The 13,319-nt window shown below is 47.0% G+C and overlaps 1 protein-coding gene, 1 non-coding gene and 1 pseudogene across 3 annotated transcripts in view; 2 read left to right on the forward strand and 1 right to left on the reverse strand.

Moving 5' to 3' along the window:
- ZFHX3 (zinc finger homeobox 3) overlaps positions 1 to 13,319 on the forward strand; it is a 279,630-nt gene that overhangs the window by 44,860 nt on the left and 221,451 nt on the right. The window lies entirely within an intron of this gene.
- Positions 1,497 to 10,508, reverse strand: LOC116555836 (annotated as a pseudogene). The gene is made up of 2 exons (XR_004270694.1): positions 10,419 to 10,508; positions 1,497 to 2,662 (listed from the first exon to the last, which is right to left on the reverse strand). The product of XR_004270694.1 is annotated as a farnesyl pyrophosphate synthase pseudogene (transcript).
- On the forward strand, positions 6,062 to 6,168 carry LOC116555882. The gene has a single exon (XR_004270725.1). It is a non-coding gene; the product is annotated as a U6 spliceosomal RNA (small nuclear RNA).

The following is a 13,319-nucleotide window of genomic DNA, read 5'->3' on the forward strand; positions in this document are numbered from 1 at the left end:
TTCATATACTGGGAAAAACTGGTTAGAAAATATACAGATCATTCAATGGGACCAGAATCAAATAGAAATGTGTCTGGTAAAGGTCGTATTTCACTAAGTGAGAGGAATCAGAGTAACAGTTCATAACGCTTCAGAACTTCTAAGTGCCAAGCATTATGGTAAAGACTTTTTTTTTTTTTTTTTTTTTTTTTTTTTTTTGACAGAGTGTTGCTTTATCTCCTAGGTGCAGTGCAGTGGCAGGATCTTGGCTCACTGTAACCTTTGCCTCCCAGGCTCAAGCAGTTCTCCTGCCTCAGTCTCTCGAGTAGCTGGGACTACATACAGGTGCACACCACCATGCCTGGCTAATTTTTGTATTTTTAGTAAAAATGGGCTTTCACCATGTTGGCCAAGCTGGTCTCAAACTCCTGGCCTCATGATCTGCCCTCCTCGACCTCAAAGTGTTGGGATTACAGATGTGAGCCACTGCTCCAGACCAAGACTTTACATGAACATATTTAATCCTCATAGAAACCAGATGAAATGGACACTATTGATAGTTCATTTTGTGGAGAGGGAAACCAAAGCTCCTGGAGTTTAAGCAACTGGCTCAAAGTCACCCAGATTTGAACACTGATCTAACCAACAGCAAAACCAGTAATCTCTATCACTGCACTTCACTGCCTTTAGTATGATGAAATTATGCAGTAAATGGCTGTAGGACAGTTGAGGACAGTTAGGACAATTTTTCCCTAACCCTTGTAGGGAAAAATTATAATAGAAAATATTGATATACTCTACTTAAAAAAGATTGTGCATGCTGATCACTAATCACAAAATTCTAAGGCAAATGACAAGCTGGGAAAAGGTGTTTAGAGCGTATGGAATCGAGAGTGTGTACTAAATCCTTAACATATAAAGAGCTCTTAAAAATGTGTGATGCATCGGGGCGCACTGGCTCATGCCTGTAGTCCCAGCACTCTGGGAGGCCAAGGAGGGCAAATCACGAGGTCCAGAGTTTGAGACCAGCCTGGCCAACATGGTGAAACCCTGTCTTTACTAAAAATACAAAAACTAGCTGGCTGTGGTGGTGGGCACCTGCAATCCCAGCTACTCAGGAGGCTGAGGCAGGAGAATGGCTTGAAACCAGAAGGCAGAGGTTGCGGTGAGCCGAGATTATGCCACTGTACTGTAGCCTGGGCGAAAGAATAAAACTATCGCAAAAAAAAAAAAGATGCATAAAGGTAGAAAAAAATGGAGACCAGGCACATTGGCTTATGACTGTAATCCCAGCACTTTGGGAGGCTGGGGTGGCAGGATTGCTTGAGCCCAGGAGTTTGAGACCAGCCTGTACAACATAGTGAAACTTGTCTCTATTTTTTTTTTTTAATAGTGTTTTTATGTAGTTATTATTGTGGTAAACAAAAAAAGATACAGAAAAATGGGTAAAGAACATGAATGGTCAATTCATGAAGAATAAATTTAGGCTGCCCATTTGGAGAGTGAAATGAGGCCTCATTGTTTTTTTTTTACACAATAATTTATTTATTGAGAGCCTCCTCTCCGCCCTTGCAGTCTCTGGGTCACTTTTTCCACTTGTAGATTTTGCGTGCAAGCCCCAGAAAGATAGCTGGGGGCAGGGGCACCGCGTACTGTTCAATGAGACCCATAATGTGGTTGTAACTGTCTTCCTCATACCGCGAGAACACGGCTGGCAGATCCAGCTCCTCATATAATGCCTTCACTCAGGCCACCTTCTCAGCCTCCTTCAGGATCTGGCACTGTTCCTGAGTGGACCGTTGCAGACACTGGACCACCAGCCAGCTGCATTTGTTGTCCTGGATGTCAGTGCCAACTTTGTCAGTCACACTGGGACCCCAAAGAGGTCAAGGTGATCATCCTGAATCTGAAAGAACTCTCCCATCTCCAGCAGGATCTTCTTGGCATTGGCATGCTCCTTCTCGCCATCAATTCCTGCCATGTACATGGCTGCAGCTACAGGAAGGTAGAAGGAGTAGAAAGCCGTTTTGTACTTGACAATAGATTTGTACCTCTTTTCGGTGAATCTGCCGAGATCCACATTGGCCTGGGGGGCTGTGATGAGGTCCAGGGTCTGCCCAGTCTCAGTCTGATAGGAACTCTGCTGGAAGAGTTCAATCAGGTTCAGGTAAGAGGGCTGCTCCCAGCAGTAGAGCTTCAGCAGGCGGTAGATACATGCTTCCAGAAGGATAGCATCATTGATGGCATCCAATCCCACGCCTGGCCTCTGATACCAGCGGATCTGTCCCCGGCGGGTGAGGGATGAATCCATGATGTCGTCTGCCACCAGGAAGAAAGCTTGCAGCAGTTCCACACACCAGCCCACAGTCAGGGCCCGCTGGAGATTATCAGCATCCTGTTTCCTTGGCTCCACCAGCTCCCGGAATGCTACTAGCACCGTCAAACCCCGGTGATACTTGCCTCCAATGGCTTTGTACTCCAGGACCTCCTTGAGCCGGTCAATAGCATCTCCTGTCTCTGGGTGCCCCATGTCATCCTCAGTCAGCACCCTAACCATCTGGGAGAAGTGCTGAATGAAATCGTGCTTTTCTTGGGCATAAACATATGATTTCTGGTCTCCATTCACTCTGAGGGAGGAGCAAAGGGCTCTGTTCCTGGATGCGGGTTCCTGCTCGGTCGACACCTCATTGTTTTAACGTATTTGATTACTAGTAAGGTTGAGCTTTGTTTGTTTTGTTTTGTTTGAACAAAGTTTTTCTTTAAAAAATAAATAAAGCAAATACCCTGTTCTGGTGATTGGATAAAAAAATTGGTATACCCTTCCTGGAGGGTTGTTAGGCAGTATGTGTCAAGAAACTTTAAAATAAGGTTTATTTAACTGTGTAGCTTGTGGCCCCATGAATTCCTGATCCCACTCTGCATTCCTGACCATACCATATGCCACTGGTAAAATACTATACAATTAAAAAAATGTATTTTGTATTTGACACAGAGTACTCTGTTGCCCAGGCTGGAGTGCAATGGTGCAGTCTCAGCTCATTGCAACCTCTGCCTCCCAGGTTCAAGTGATTCCCCTGCCTCAGCTTCCTGAGTAGCTGGGACTATAGACACCCTCCATCATGCCTAGCAAATTTTTTTTTTTTAAAGAGATTGGGGTCTCATCATGTTGGCCAGGCTGGTCTCGAACTCCTGACCTTAGGTGATCCGCCTGCCTTGGCCTCCCAAAGTGCTGGGATTACAGGTGTGAGCCATTGACCCTGGCAGAAAAACCTATTATCCATGATTGTTTCCTCTGCTAGAATCTAAGCTTCACAAGGGCGGGGTCTTCGTCTGTTTAGTTTTCTTTTCTTTTTTCTTTAACTCATCTCCAATACCCAGATCAGGACTGGTGACAACTCCATTTGTAATAAGGAAACTGTAAGAGGCATGCAAAGGAAATTTGTAAGTAAAGATTTTCATTACAGACACTTATAACAGACGTTTATAATAGTGAAAAATGGAAACAGTGTAAGAAATCTTACTGGGGATTGATTTAAACTGTGGTGCATCCATATGGCAGATGCTTATGCGGCTATTTAAAACTCCTGCCTCCTGGTTATAAATGTGGGAAAACAGTGATGTAAATGGAATGAGAGGAGCTCTGTGGACTGTAGGACTTCAGTTTAATTTTAAAAATACGCGTAGAAGATAAAGAATACATATGAATGATGGCTGTTTCCAGCTGGTAGCAGTACAGGCTGATTTTAATACTTTGTTTTTTGAACACCGCCTGGTGAATATCTGTTACTTTTTGTCATGGGGAAAAAATATATGCTTAAAAGTTTGCAAAAATATAGAATCACTTACATAGCACTGGTCTGTGGCTGTGTCTGGAGGCTTTTTGGAGATTATTCAATCTTGTGAATTAGCGAGAACCTAATTAAAAAAAAAGAACAGCAAGGATGCTTCACAAAATGTCCTTAGGCCACTTAGCTTTAATTATTTATGATATTTACTGTAAGCATCTATGGTATGTATTTGTAAAAAATAGTGCAAGTCTTAGTGGTGTGCAAGCTTGTGGAATCGCCCTGGGTACTTGAGAACACATTTGCTCAAGTTGGCTGTCTGGATGGAAATGTTTGTGCTGTCTTTCTGATATGTCATTGAATTTCAAAGCAAACTTAGATCACACCTCGGCATAAGCTGGGTGGACAGTATGCTGTTGTGATATGTGACATGTCAATTCTGATGGTCACCAAGAGGCAGACGATCTGATCTGTCTTCTGTATCTTGTCACTTTGTGGAAGGACTTAGGGGGCAAGTGTGGGAGAAGCTGCCAAGTACCAGGGAAGCCAGCCAGCACAGAGCATTGACCTTGATGTGCCAAAAGAGAAGACTGGAGTTCCTGATGGAGTTTTTCTAGCCAGCAAATTAGAAACATGATCAGCATGTTTGAGGGGAAGTTTCCTGAAATCCCTAAAGAGTCACGTGCTGCCCTCGCCGGGGTTCGAGTTCCTTGTCTGCTACTTCATGGTTGTGGGTCTCAGATTCTTTTTCTGTGAAAGAATGTTAGATTGGATTCTCTCCTCACTCCTCAACCCTAAAATTCTGAAGGAATCTGGTGTCTTTTCATTTGGGGGCATGAATGTTAGCTGTCTGTGTCCTCTGTTAGGTTGTAGAGAGGCTCAGGGACTTTTGCTACTTTGTGGACCAGAATGTGCGCTTCATAGGTAATGTCACATGGTGAGGGGAAGGTGGCTAGAAAGTTAGTCAGTCTGGTGCCTAGGTCGGTGGCTCATGCCTGTAATCCCTGCACTTTGGGAGGCCAAGGCATTTGGATCATGAAGTCAGGAGTTTGAGACCAGCCTGACCAACATGGTGAAATCCCACCTCTACTAAAAATATAAAAATTAGCCAGACGTGTTGGCATGCACCTGTAATCTCAGCTACTCAAGGAGGCTGAGACAGAAGAATTGCTTGAACCCAGGAGGCAGACGTTGCAGTGAGCTGAGATTGCACCACTGTACTCCAGCATGGTGGCAGAGCAAGACTTCATCTCAAAAAAAAACGAAGAGGGTCAGTCTGCCCTAATTGAGTGAAAATCCCATCTCTGCTCTTGTACTTTCCTGCCCAAAATATTTTATTTTTTTTTTTTTCTTTTTTTTTTTTTTTTTAAGACAGGGTCTCACTCTTGTCCATGCTGAAGGGCAGGTGGCACAGTCAGGGCTCACTGCAGCCTTGACCTCCCAGGCTCAAGAGATCCTTTCAACTCAGCCTCCCGAGTAGTTGGGACCACAGTCATGTACCACCATACCTAACTAACTGTTATTTAAAAAATTTTTTGTAGAGACAGAGTCTTGCTGTTTTGCCCAGGCTGCTCTTGAACTCGTGGGCTGAAGTGATCCTCCCACCTCAGCCTCCCAAAGTATTGGGACCGCAGGCATGAGCCACCACACCTGGCCTCCATTATAGCTTTTCATTTGCAAAATGGGGCTGTGTATTAGTTATCTATTGCTGCATCACAGATTAGCCCTAAATTCAGTAGCTTAAAATAGTAAGCACTTATTTTCTTACAGTTTCTGTGGGTCAGGAATCAGGCTATGGCTTAGCTGGGTCCCCTGCTGCAAGGTCTCATGAGGATTCTGTGAAGGTGTTAGTTGGGGTTGTAGTCTCATCTGAAGGCTTGACTGGGGACAGATCCAATTCTATGTTCACTCACGTGGTTGTTGACAGGATTCATTTCCCCAGGAGCTGCTGTCTAGAGGCTGCTGTCAGTTCTTTGCCATTTGGGCCTCTCCACAGAGCAGCTCACAATGGAGCACTTGGTTTCCATAAGGGAGAGGAGGTGGAGAAGGGTACAGAAGACCAAAATGACAGTTTCTTTGCAGTCTCATCTCAGAAGTGATGCCTTATCACGTTTGCCCTATTTCCTTTGCATGCTGTTGGTTAGAAGTGAGTCCCTGTGTATTGCACATTCCCAAGGGGAGGGGACTACACAAGGGCATAGATCCCAGGGGATGGGATTGGAGGAGCTGGCTTAGAGGCTGCCCACCTGGGATCATAAGGACTGAGTGAGGCGACAGTTTGTTAAAGTGTTAGGATGATGCTTGCTTCGGCAGCACATATACTAAAATTGGAATGATACAGAGAAGATTAGCATGGCCCCTGCGCAAGGATGACACACAAATTCGTGAAGCGGTCCATATTAAAAAAAAAAAAAAGTGCTAGGATCAGCTTTGATGCTCAGTGTTGGCTGCTGTTCTTGTCCCCACCCCCAGTTTAAAAACTGCTTTGCTTAAGGGGTTTGTGGGGTTCAGCAGAGATTCCAGGAGCGGGTCAAACATGGAGGAGGATCATGTCACACGATGTGACGCCCATCCGCTGTCCTTTTCCAGTTAGGCCTTGGAGTGTCTGCTGGGTGTGGCCTGTCTAGCGTAATTTGAGAGGGAAATGGGTGTTTGGACGCTGAAAACATCCAGGGTGTGTGTGTCTGTGGGTTAGGCAGCAATTCAGAGAAACACCCAGGAGCTCTTTGGGAGCCTGCAGGCCGAGACAGAAACGCTTCCCCAAGTTGTCCCTTTTCGTGTGTCTGAATGCCACCACTTACGAAGTCAAGGAGGAGGCCTGCCTGGCACATCCTTCAGTTAAAGGATACTCCAGTGGGTTGAGCCAGGTGCCAGACATTGCCACAACCCTAGGAAATGAGTTAGGAAAAAAATGGAAAGCAGAGTCCTCCCCCTAGAACAAGCTGAGCTTTGTGCAGAACAGGCTCCAAATATGAAAAGACCATTGTTCCCGGATGGCTTTTTAATTCATGCTCACCACTCACACCCATCAGCTCGCCAAGAAGAGGCGCCTCCTTCCTTCCTTTCTCCACATGTTCTGCTTTCCTCCCTCCTCTCCCCAGTGCCCTGGGGGCAAGTCGAGGGACCCTGGGGGATGGGAGGATGCTGAGCCCGGTGTTGACAGACAGTGGTGCCCGCTCTGTTCTCCTGCCTGGGATACTTAGTCGGGTGAGCTCTCCACCTGTTGGAGAGCAGCTCTCTGCACTTCTGGGCTCGGAAGCCAGCCCTGTCCCCATGGGGCTCCGGGAACAAAGCCCAGCCTCAGCTCATTCCAATACTTCCTTCAAAGCTCTGTGCACACCTTCTCTTGCCTACAGCCAAAGCAACGAGCCAGAAGTGAACTGTTTTCTGTATGTTTCCGTTTCCCCCGGGTTGCCGTGCCTTAGAGCCTTCAGCGTGCCAGTGTTGCTTTCTAGATCAGGTCCTGCACTCCGTTGTGGGTACAGCGCCAAACAGAGAGTGAAGCATGTACTGACGGTGTGAAGAAAATGGGATGACTCAAGAGTTGTTGCCAAAGTGTGTGTGTCTTGTGGTCTCACGTGGGACCCCAGCCCACCTTGGCATTGAAGGCCACCCCATGTCTGACTTGTAGTGTGCCCAATAGAATGGGGTCGTGTCAGCTCTCAGGATGGATGGGTCACTCCTGAGCCAGTCCTGCCCAGATCTGAACCGAGCCTGCAAAGTTTGCTGGTTAGCAGTTGCTGTGAGCATGCCTCCAAAGTTTATGCCCCATGGACATTTTTCTTCTGCTTATGGTAATTCCCAAACCTGTGGATTTGTCCTGTGTCTGTTTGTGCCTTAAGATTTTCCAGGTATCCAGGCACGATGGCCTACCCCTGTAATCCCAGCACTTTGGGAGGCTGAGGCGGGAGGATCACTTGAGGTCAGGAGTTTGAGACCAGTCTGGCCAACATGTGAAACCCCGTGTCTATTAAGAATACAAAAATCAGCTGAGAATGGTGGTGTGTGCCTGTAGTCCTAGCTACTCAGGAGGCTGAGGCAGCAGAATTGCTTGAACCCGGGAGGTGGAGGTTGCAGTGAGCGGAGGTGGTGCTGCTGCCCTCCAGCCTGGGTGGCAGTGCGAGACTTTGCCTCAAAACAAAACAAATAACCAAAGGTTTTGCAGGCACCACTCTAGCTGACTGTTCTGTATAATTTCATGTCTGTAGCATACATGTTACTAGGGCAGAAATAATTTGGAACAATCTCAAAATTAGGTCAAAATGGGAGTCTCCTTTTTAAGAATGTGGAGCTCTTTCTGTGGCCGCTACAGAGTTAATTCCATGTCATTGCGAAGACAGTGAGTTTTCATGTTAAAGGGTTATGAGGATTTTAAATTAAGAAACCCCAGGGGTCCAGTTTAATGGTGGACAGGCCCCGGAGAGACAATCTGATGGACCAGATAAGTTGTACACAATTCCATGAAAATCTGTTAACTCCAGACCCAGGCAGCTTAACTTCTTGACATGTCACCCAAATATAATTGTTAATGCCGTGGGAAAGAATCTCGAGTAGGGGTAAGCTCTGTAAAGTCTGTGAGTGAGCACTACGAGCATGAATTTTTACAGTGGGGCCATATCAGAGTTACATTGTAGATTCTCATCAGTAGAGGAAGCCAGTGTTTTAGATTAGTGCAGTATGTAACCCCTAAGCCCCCGAAACGTGGCTGGTCTGCATTGTGCGTGTGAAACACTGTGAGTGTGAAACACATACCAGTTTTCCCAGGCTTAGTGTGGAAACAAGGGGAAGCTACCCTAATAAAATCTACATCGATTACTTTTGAAATAATGGGTAGACAGATTGGGTTAAATAAGACATATTACAGTGAATTCCACCTATTTCTTTTTTCCCTTTTGTATTATTATTTTTTGAGAGAGTCTTGCTCTGTTGCCCAGGCTGAAGTGTGGTGGCACAATCACAACCTCCGCCTCCCAGGTTCAAGCAGTTCTTGCGCCGCAGCCTCCTGAGTAGCTAGGATTACAGGCATGCACCACCACACCTGGCTGATTTTTGTATTTTTCTGGAGACAGGGTTTCATCATGTTGGCCAGGCTGGTTTCCAACTCCTGACCTCAGGTAATCTGCCTGCCTTGGCCTCCCAAAGTGCTGAGATTATAGGCATGAGCTACCTTTCCTGGTCTTGAATTATCATTTTATTTTATTTCATTTTTTGAGATGTAGTCTCACTCTGTTGTCCAGGCTGGAGCACAGTGGCAGGATCTTGGCTCACTGAAACCTCTGCCTCATGGGTTCAAGCAGTTCTTCTGCCTCAGCCTCCAGAATAGCTGGGACTACAGGCATGTGCCACCATACCTGGCTAATTGTGTGTGTGTGTGTGTGTGCCCGTGCGTGCGCGCGCACGCGCACACACACACACACGCATTTTTTTTTTTTAAAAAGTAGAGATGGGGTTTTACTATGTTAGCCAGGATGGTCTCAATCTCCTCGATCTCCTAACTTCGCCATCTGCCTGCCATGGCCTCCCAAAGTTCTGCGATTACAGGTGTGAACCACCATGCCGGCCCTTATTTTTATGTTCTTGTTTTTGTTGTTTAGACATGATCTTGCTTTATAACTGGAGTGCAGTGGTGCAGTCACGGCTCACTGCAGCCTCCACCTCCCAGGCTCAAGCAATCTTCCTATCCCAGTCTCCCAACCAGCTAGGACCACAGGCACACACCCTCACACCCATCTAAATTTTTAATTTTTTTTGTAGAGACAGGCTTTCCCTGTGTTGCCTGGGCTGGTCTTGGACCTGTCGGGTTCAAGCGATCTTACTGCCTCAGCCTCCCAGAGTGTCAGGATCCTGGCCCTGAGCCATCGCACCAGGCCCTTCCCCCCCTTTAACACTGCTAATGGGAAATTTAAAATGTCATAGATGGGTGGTTCCCCTTCTGGATGAAGGATTTACATGAAAAATGGTTAAAGATGGGAGAGCCATAGATGTGGATTTTTTTTTTTTTTTTTTAGACGGAGTCTCACGCTGTTGCCAGGCTGGAGTGCAATGGTGTGATCCTGGCTTACTGCACCCTCCACCTCCCGGGTCCAAGCAGTTCTCCTGCCTCAGCCTCCCAGGCAGCTGGGATTACAGGTGCCCGCCACCACGCCCGGCTAAGTTTTTTGTATTTTTAGTAGAGATGGGGTTTCACTGTTTTGGCCAGACTGGTCTCAAACTCCTGACCTTGTGATCTGTCCGCCTCGGCCTCCCAAAGTGCTGGGATTACAGGTGTGAGCCACAGCACCCAGCCAGATGTGGGGGTTTTGGTTCTGGCCAGTGAACTTTGTGGAAAGTCAAACATGGCTCCCATTGGGAGTGCTGGGAATAAGCCTGGGGGGAGATGATTGGTATTTGCTTTTCAGATTACCCCACCTTAGCCAGAACTTTGTCAGACTGTGTCCCTCCAGCTGTGATCTGACTGGGAAGTGAGGAGACAGATGTGTAGTGAGAAGACCGAGTCGCCGTATCCTTGGTGAGGCAGAGGCAGTGGGGCTTAACCCTGGGGAGCCCTTGAGGGCAAGGGTGGTTACTCAAGAGTTGGAACAGCTCTCTCGAGTAAAGAACTCTGTTGCTCAACTGTGAGACCTTTAAAGGAAGACAGCTGTTGCTCAAGCAGACCTGTGGACCCTCAGAATCCAGTTGTTCAAGTTTCACAGCCCATAGGCAAGACAGCACCATTGAATTCTTCAGTGGGATGAAGACCGCCATGTTATGCAAGACACATCTTACCTGGCCAGTGACAGATGGGAGCGATTAGAGCAGATTCCCACAGAACCTGCCTGTGAAGCTGCAAGAACGCTTGTGCAGTGTTAGCAAAGTTAGATTTCTGTTTGTGATTTCCTTTCTCAGGGTGGGCTTGGGAGGGTCTGTTTTTGAGCCAGGCCCAGCGGTTCTCTTTCCAGAGCGTGAAGATCTTGCACTCCTGCTCAGAGGCTGGGCAGCTTTCTTGGCCACTGAATGTCCAGCCTTGCTCTTGGCTTTTACCAGCCTAGGGGTCAAGAGTTGACCATACCGATTGGCAGTAGTAATACCGAGAGGGCTGGCAAAGCAAGGCTGACCTTAAGCTTCTTTCTTTTGTCTTTTTTTATGATCCTGCATCCAGAGTACTGATCAGACCAGTCCATATCTGGCTGATTATTATCAGCAAAGTAAACTTAACTCTGTGGCCAGAAACAGTCCTTAGCATCTGGCAGCTTAGGTTTACCAGGTGAAACTGCCAAAACTCTGTGGTTGCATTGCACTCAGGGCAGGGCCTTATAATGCAAGGAGCTGGGGCCATTTCTGCACAGTGGGGAATCCCACAGCCCCAGCCCCTTCCCACCTTGTAGATTCACAACCAGTTACGGATTTTATCTTGTTATGAGGTTTGTCTCTTTTTGTAGAGAGTTGATGGATAGTTGTTAGCATATTGGTGCTTAAGAGTGTCTGGTAACTGTTGGGATGTAGATTCCAACCCTTTGTGGAGGATCTGCTTCTTGCTGTTTGGTGCTCTGGGCACACTGGTTTATAGAAGGTGAGAAGACATAGTCTCTGCCCTTAAAAAAAACCACGTCTAGTTGGACTGATCATTGTCTATGCAAATTAGTGCCTACATTGAAAGGCTTAGAAGAAGTAAAATAACATTTATTTCTTTTAAGGTGGAGTCTCGCTCTGTTGCCAAGCTGGAGTGCAGTGGCATGATCTCGGCTCACTGCAACCTCAGCCTCCCAGGTTCAAGTGATTTTACTGCCTCAGCCTCCCAAGTAGCCGGGGTTACAGGCACCCGCCACCACACTGGGCTTATTTTTATGTGTTTTTTAGTAGAGACGGGGTTTTACCATGTTGGCCAGGCTGGTCTGGAACTCCTGACCTCAGGTGATCCACCCACCTCGGTATCTGAAAGTGTTGGGATTACAGACATGAGCCACTGTGCCCAGCCATAAAAGAACTTTTGAATATGCATTCATAATTAACAAGCTAGGACAGTGCCTTTTGAGCAGAACATTGGGAAATTCTGGAGCCTAAGGCCCTGAGCAGCTGGAAAATACCGACGTTTATTTGTGTTTTCCGTTGGCACTGTTCTCATGTGCTCATTTGAGCCTCTTAATAATCTCAGAGGTCACTTGGCCAGGCCTGGAGCTTCCCTTCGTTGGTGGTGAAATGCTGGGGCCCCGTGGAGTTGTGTGATTGGCCCAGGGTCTTGAGCTAGGGAGTCGCGGGACTCCTCATGGGGCTTGTGGGCGGATTCCTGTGTTCTTGCTGCACACCATGCTACATCTGTGGCTCGAGCCTCTGCAGTAGCTTGGAGAGCTCTGAGGACTGACAGCATTTGTGTTTCATATTGGAGGAATTTGGGGGCTGGCCTTGGGGAGAGGCGTATGACTACTGTATTTGTATTTGTGATTGGAGGGACAAAGAAGGTGTCCATCAGAGAGGTTTGTGCCAGCGGTTTAATTTCCTTTATTTCAGGACTGGAAGTTATTTAAATTACTTTATAGACTTCCTGTTTCCTTTCAAGAGCTCATTAAGTTGGTGTTGAATGGCTTGCTGGATTGCCATAATGGAGTGCCTGGACCTGCAGTTCCCGTTCTGTCCTCCAGGGCACCCAGATTGGAGAGGCATGTCTGGAATGGAGGGGAATGTTTGGGCAGATTGTTTATGGTGACCCGTTTAATTGACATTCATTTATGACTCGACATTGATGATTTTCCTCAAGGATAAAGCATATCCTGGACTCCACACTCTGTGGAATATTTTCTGAAACATGTTAATTTCTCTGTCTCGTTTTGGAGAAGTGGCAGGCACCTCTCATCTGGCTGTGGGGGTGGCAACCGTGTCTACGTTTTTGGTGATTGGAGCGCAGCATTGAACTAAATGGGGCATTAGGAGCAGGTGACTGGGAAGGCTGAGGATGCCACCGGTGATCAGGAAAACACATTGGTGTAACTGGATTACCTTAACCCTTTATTTTACTTGATGGGAAGCCTTTCAAACAGGGGTTCCAAAATATTGTTACAGCTTTTCACCCCTGTCCACAGGCAGCTCTTGAAGAGATGTGCATTTGACTAGACGGTTTACCTTGAAACCTGCCAAGAAAATAATTTTAGTAAACACCCCCGCCCCTTGTGCATCTTTAATTGTTCCGTCAGGGGGAATCTTGCGCTTGGCTCAGCGCTGTTGAGAAGTGCTAATTAGAAATAATAGCTGCAACAAACAGGTGTTAGAAGGCACCATAAGTGGTGTCAACATCAAGAAGCTGTCACTGGCTCCCTGCAGATGTGTGGGCCAGCTGTGAGGCAGGGGAGCCTGTGCTGTTCCCTGCCATCCACCTGGGGAAAGGTAGAGGAGGTAGAAATCGGGGAGGCTGCCATATCCTGGCCCCCTTGGCTCGGTGACTTGCTCCTTCGTTTGAGGTTCTGTTAATGCACTCTAAGTCCCGTTGGTACTCAATATTGACTCAATTTCAGTTGGTCCAGAAAGTCTTGGGAAAATCCCAGAAATTACACCTGGGGGTTTGGGGAGGGGAAGTCATTCCTTCCC

The sequence above is a fragment of the Sapajus apella genome, unplaced genomic scaffold (genome assembly GCF_009761245.1).
Source record: "Sapajus apella isolate SASKATOON/1434 unplaced genomic scaffold, GSC_monkey_1.0 scaffold15, whole genome shotgun sequence".
NCBI classification, from domain to species: domain Eukaryota; kingdom Metazoa; phylum Chordata; class Mammalia; order Primates; family Cebidae; genus Sapajus; species Sapajus apella.